This window comes from Hypanus sabinus, unplaced genomic scaffold (genome assembly GCF_030144855.1).
Source record: "Hypanus sabinus isolate sHypSab1 unplaced genomic scaffold, sHypSab1.hap1 scaffold_733, whole genome shotgun sequence".
In the NCBI taxonomy this organism is placed as follows: Eukaryota; Metazoa; Chordata; class Chondrichthyes; order Myliobatiformes; family Dasyatidae; genus Hypanus; species Hypanus sabinus.
This window is the reverse complement of record NW_026781584.1, coordinates 207,301-213,164: the sequence shown is the minus strand read 5'-3', so window position 1 is coordinate 213,164 and position 5,864 is coordinate 207,301. Positions and strand designations below refer to the sequence as shown.

Here is a 5,864-nt window from a genome sequence, read left to right as displayed (position 1 = left end):
AAAGAGCTAAACTGCTAACTGTGTCTGACCCATGCATTGTGCGATTGGACACTGTGACATTGGCTTAACTCTGTGTCTCACTCTGGGAATGTGTGATGGAACGGTGCGGAGGGAGCTTCACTCTGTGTCTACCCGCAGGAACGCGTGGTTTGACAGTGGACAGCGTGCACTCTGAACCTATGTGTGTGTAAAGTGACTGCGGAGAGAGAGAGAGAGAGAGAGAGAGAGAGAGAGAGAGAGAGAGAGAGAGAGAGAGAGAGAGAGAGAGAGAGAGAGAGAGAGAGAGAGAGAGAGAGAGAGAGAGAGAGAGAGAGAGAGAGAGAGAGAGAGAGAGAGAGAGAGAGAGAGAGAGAGAGAGAGAGAGAGAGAGAGAGAGAGAGAGAGAGAGAGACTCTGTTTCTGACCCCGCGAGTGTGAGATGGGTGGACGATGCAGAGGGAGGTTTTCTCTATGTCTGGCCGGAGGTGTCGGTGTTGGGACGGTGTGAAAGGAGCGACACCTGCTGTCGGAATCCGGGATTGGACATTGTTAAGGGAGTTTGAATGTTCTGATCACAGTCGGTGCAATGGTTGTTATGGAGGGTGATTCACTGTTTTTTGTTCCTGATTTGTAGTGCATACGTGTCCTCAGAACTGGATCGATAACGAAAATCGGTGTTATTTCACATCTTCCTTGGAGAAAACATATGATGGAGCAAGGGATCATTGTTCAAACTTGGATGCAAGGCTCCTCGAAATAAATTCAAAAGAGGAAGAGGTAAGTGATTCCCAGGGTGTAAGACAGATCGAAACATTCCACACCGTCCCATCACACACTCCCGGGGATAGACACAGTGAATCTCCCACTAGGACCAGTATCTGAACCCGGTTTATCATCACTGGCATGTGACGTGAAATTTGTTAACTTAGCATCAGCAATTCAATGCAATGCATAATTTAACAGAGAGAGAGAAAATAATAATAAATATAAAATAAAGCATAATAAAAATGAACAAGTAAATCAAACACGTATATTGAATTGATTATTAAAAATCTAAAAAAAAACAGAAATGGTCTACATTATAAAAAGTGAGGTAGTGTACAATGTTTCCAGTCCATTTAGGAATCGGATGGCAGAGGAGAAGAAGCTGTTCCTGAATCACTGAGTGAGGGCCTTCAAGCTTCTGTATCTCCTACCTGATGGTTACAGAGAGAAATGGACATGCCCTGGCTGGTGGAGGTCTTTAATAATGGACACTGCCTTGCTGAGACTCCGCATCCTGAAAATGTCCTGGGTACTTTGTAGACATGCGCCCACGATGGAGCTGACTAGATTTGCAAACTTCCGCAGCTCTTTCGGCCCTATGCAGTAGCCCCTCCATACCAGACAGTCATGCAGCCTGCCAGAATGCTCTGCACGGTACAATTATGGAAGTTTTTGATTCTGACAGTATGAAGTCCCTTCACGGCGTCCCGTCAGACTCTCCCTGGGTCAGGCACAGAGTGAAGCACCCACAAAGCCGTCCCATCACCCATTCCTGGGATATGACACTGGATGTTTCCATGTCTATGCCATCTCTTCAAATTTTCCCGTGGCCAGACATGGGGAGAGGCGCAATGTCACCGTTAGGTTCTACCAGCATGCTTTGCCTGGTGTGTGAGGGCGATACTGCCGTCGGCCAGGCCAATCCGAGAAAAGCTTGTTTGTGTGGTCGTGTTGCCCGGTTACAAATCAATCCTACGAAATAACGAGCAGTTCACCATTTGCAATTAAACGGTTGGGCTTTATGATTCTTCATTTAACTACAGGGTTAGTCTAGAAAACAATTTTACCATTTTAACGAAACAGTCCAACGCGCTCCTTGGATCTCACTGTTTTCCCGTCCGTCCGTTCTCCATCGATTTCTCCCGTGTGTGGTCGACTCCCGACCCCATTCCAAGTCCGCTCAGACCTGCAGTCTACGATTACCCCGATCTGGCATCTTCTCTTTCCATCTTCTGCCGAACAAAACCCCGCAAGTTCCCCGCTCACGGGCTCACAGGAAAGAAAACCCCTCCCATCAGCGGACGCCACACATTCCAAAGCACCCGTTATCTCTCGTCATAACACAAACACACTGCTGCTACAGAGAAACCATTACATTAGCAGTGAAACATTTCCCAGGACGTTGCATGCATATTAATGGAAAGGATTTCACTTCACAGGAATTTGTTTCCACCTCTGTCGGCGATGTATACAGAACTTACTGGATTGGAAAATGCAGAGACGGGTGAGGTTTGGACTGTTACAGGTCCGTGGTTTGAGAGTGACACGAGGCCGTGGACAAAGAGAGAGAGTGGGTCAGTGGGATTAGACTGTTCACTGACCCAGGGTTGTCGGGAGAGGGCGGTGCAGTGGGATTGATTTCGGAACTGACTCGGGATTTTCGGGGAGAGGGGTGTAGTGGGATTCGTACGGCTGTGGATCCGGGGCTGGGGGGCGAGCGCAGATCAATGGATTAGTTGTTTTCGACGATCTCAGGTTGGCTGCTGCATCTGTTTCGACTCTGTTGAAATTGTCTAACCCTCTTTGACAGGAATGTGGACTCTAATCTTCTGTACAAGTCCTATAACCGGCCCAGCTGCAGAAAATGCGACGGATCCCGGACATACGATTGCAAAATAAAACGCAGATTCCTCTGCGAGAAGTCGGATATTCCTGCAGAGATCCGAGGTCTCTGTCAACACCCCGTGGGGAGAACCTAAATCAAAGGAATGTATATCACTTCTCCACATTCAATCTACCCCACTCTCAAACCCCTATCCTTTTACTCCTTCACACCCACTCCATCGTACACCAGTCTCCTCCTCTAATCGCATCCACATTCTCCCCCACTACTCTCCCTCTCCCCATCCAGACCACTCTTCACCCTTCCTGCCACTCTCTCCTCCGCTTGCCACAATTACTCCCTCTTTCTACTCTTCTCTTTGCCATTCTCCGCAACACATTCTTCTTCTGCTCTGGCTCTCTCCCCCTCGGACCCCATTCTCGGCCTCTCCTCTCTCCGTTCTCTCCACACACTCTCACCTCAATTCTGTGAACTCTGGCTCTCAATTCCCCAACCCAACCCAAGAGAAAAAGACTGTGCACATTTACCCTCCTTGTGCCCCTCCTGGCTTCATACCCTCGCTCCAAGAACTGTAGACACATCCTTTCTGCTTGCTTTCTGTCCGTAACTCAGACCGTCGAGTCCCGGCAACATCCTCGTAAATCTGCCCCCGCACTCTTCCCAGCTTAGTGGCAGCTTTCCTACAGGAGGGGGACCAGAAGTGAACACCGCCCTCCAAGCGCCGCCTCACCGAAGCCTTGAACAACTTCAACGTGACCCCGGGACGATGCAAAGATGTAAAATTAACGTAAATTGGAAGAATTAATAAATACTGCAATAAAGGTGAATACCGAGGGAGTGTTTAAGTTTTCAGGGAGCGTTCGCAATCTGATGGAGGACGGGAGGCAACTGCTTGTAAATTGTTGTGTTTTCAGGCTCCTGTACCCCCTCCCCGATGGTACCGATGAGCACATGGCATTTCCCGGCGGGAGGGCGTCCTTGCTGGTGGATACGGTCTTCTCGACGTATTCACTTTTGACCATGCCCTCGATGGAGGGGAGGGTTGTTGACGGGCAATAATTGGCAGTCTGAGCCTCAAAGGGAAGGTGACAGCTCACCACACTCCGGTGAATGGGAATGCTGAAATGGGACGCCTGCCGCTGTTCAGTCGGGAACGTGACACCTTCTTCGTGTTTGAGTGAATGTGCAATCTCCACGCAGATGGATTCAACATTCTGCTCCATAGATCCCATATCGTCCCTCACTATCGCCCTGACCTCAGCCTCAATCAAGAGCGCTACCCCACCTCCTTGACATTCCTGCTCATCCTTTCGTATTCCCTGATATCCTTGGGTATTGAATTTCCAGTCCTCTCCTCTTTGCAACCACATCTCCATAACGACCACTAAATCACTCCCATTTGTACTGATTTGGGCCACTGACCTTATTTGGAAAACTACAGACATTCAGATAAAGTGATTTTACACTCATTGTGCATTTAAAATCATGTCATCTTTCTCTCTTTACACTTGAAGTTTCTTCGCGTCGCTTCACTCCACTCTTAACTTTCTATTTTTTATCTTTTGATTTTACTTTAACTTCATCCACACTTTTCTCTTATACCTTATCCATACTCCGCCAATCTATTGCATACTTACCCGCATTATGTGGCTATCTGGGATCCAGGTCCCATCCCGGTTCAGGTCTAGCCCGTCCCATTGGAACAGTTCCCTCCTTCCCCAGTACTGGTGCCAATTTCCCGTGAATTCAAACCCACTTCTCCCACACCAATCCTTGAGCCACGCATTTAACTCTAATCTTCTTTACATTAGGCAAATTTCACATGGCTGAGGCTGTAGCCAGGAGATTGCATCCTTTTTGTTTTAGCTTTTGTTTTTAAGTCCGTAGTTGCTTAATTCCCTCAGCAGAAGCGTTTACATCGATCTACCGATATGTTGCATTTGAAATATTGACTTGGTTTCCACCGCCGCCAGCCGCAAGGTATTCCTCCAATCACCCCTCATGGCAGAAGAAATCCCTCCGAACCTACGGTCTAAATTCTCATCCCTGCATGCTGAGGCCGTCCCCGCAGGCCTTTGTCCCGACCTCACCATCTCTCTCTCCATTCACTCGATCGAGGACTTTCAACATTTGATGAGCGACAATGACGTCACCACTCATTCATCTGAATTCCAGTGAGTACAGGCCCAGATTCATCAAACGCTCCTCAATCCCGGAATCGTTTTCGCGAAACTCCATTTCACCCTTCAGAACGTCAACACATCCTTCCCTACATAAGGTCCAAAAATAGGTCCATAGTACCCAAGATTAGGCCTCCGAAAATCACCTTAAAATTAAATGATCGTCTTTATTTGTTAGTCCTTTGGAAAGCAATGAGACCGCTGTATTTGCCTTCCTCACCACCGACTCCAACAATAAATTAACCTTAAGGAAATCCTGCAGAAGGACTCCCAAATCCCTTTCGGCCGTAGATTGTTGAGTTTTCTCTCAATTTCGAAAATAGTCCGCATTTTTATTTATTCTACCGAATTGCAAGACCATACACTTCCCGGCAGTCTATTCCGTCAGCCATCGCTTTGCCCATTTCCGCAATCGGTCTCAGCCCTTTTGTAGCCCTTCTGTTATTTGAGCCCTACCTGTGGATGGGTAATGTTATGGCCTGCCTGCACTGACTGTGGTTTCCCGATGAGGAAGTCAAACATTCGGTTGCACAGGGAGATACTCTGACCCAGGATTTGAAGCTTGTTGATTATAACTGAGGAAGTGATTGTGCTGAACGCTGAGCTGTTGTCGATAATCCGCAGTCTGATGTAGATATTCCAATTCTACAGACGGACCGAGGCCACTGGGAACCAGGGCAGTCATGCCACTGCAGACCTCTTGTGGAGAGAAACAAGGTCAACGGGGTTAACGTGTTGAGCTGTGCACAGATGCTAATATCCGGGAAATTTTCAAATAATTCGAGAGGCTTTCCGGGTGATAGATTGAACGTACAGAGAGGTAGTTACACGCACGGTGCAGGGCACAAGAAACTATACCTAGCACGAGGGAGCACTGTTTTAATCTGCTTGAAAGCGGTTACAGAGTTGTCAGGGTTTTTTTTTTTGTTTCCGTAGTGTGCGTGGAATTGCCTGCCGGCGCTAGTGGCTGTGGCGGTTACGATAGGATCTTTTAAGAGACTCCTGGACAGGGACATGGAGCCTCGAAAATATGGTGCTATGGTTTACCCTTGGTAGGTTCCAAGATAAGTGCATTTTCGGCAATGCTTTCTGGGCCG

General features: G+C 48.0%; 1 long non-coding RNA gene across 1 annotated transcript; it reads left to right on the top strand.

Annotated features, from left to right (window-relative positions):
* The first annotated feature begins 625 nt into the window (after positions 1 to 625).
* Positions 626 to 3,343, top strand: LOC132389998 (uncharacterized). The gene is made up of 3 exons (XR_009510747.1): positions 626 to 756; positions 2,184 to 2,248; positions 2,555 to 3,343. It is a non-coding gene; the product is annotated as an uncharacterized LOC132389998 (long non-coding RNA).
* Positions 3,344 to 5,864: the final 2,521 nt, after the last annotated feature.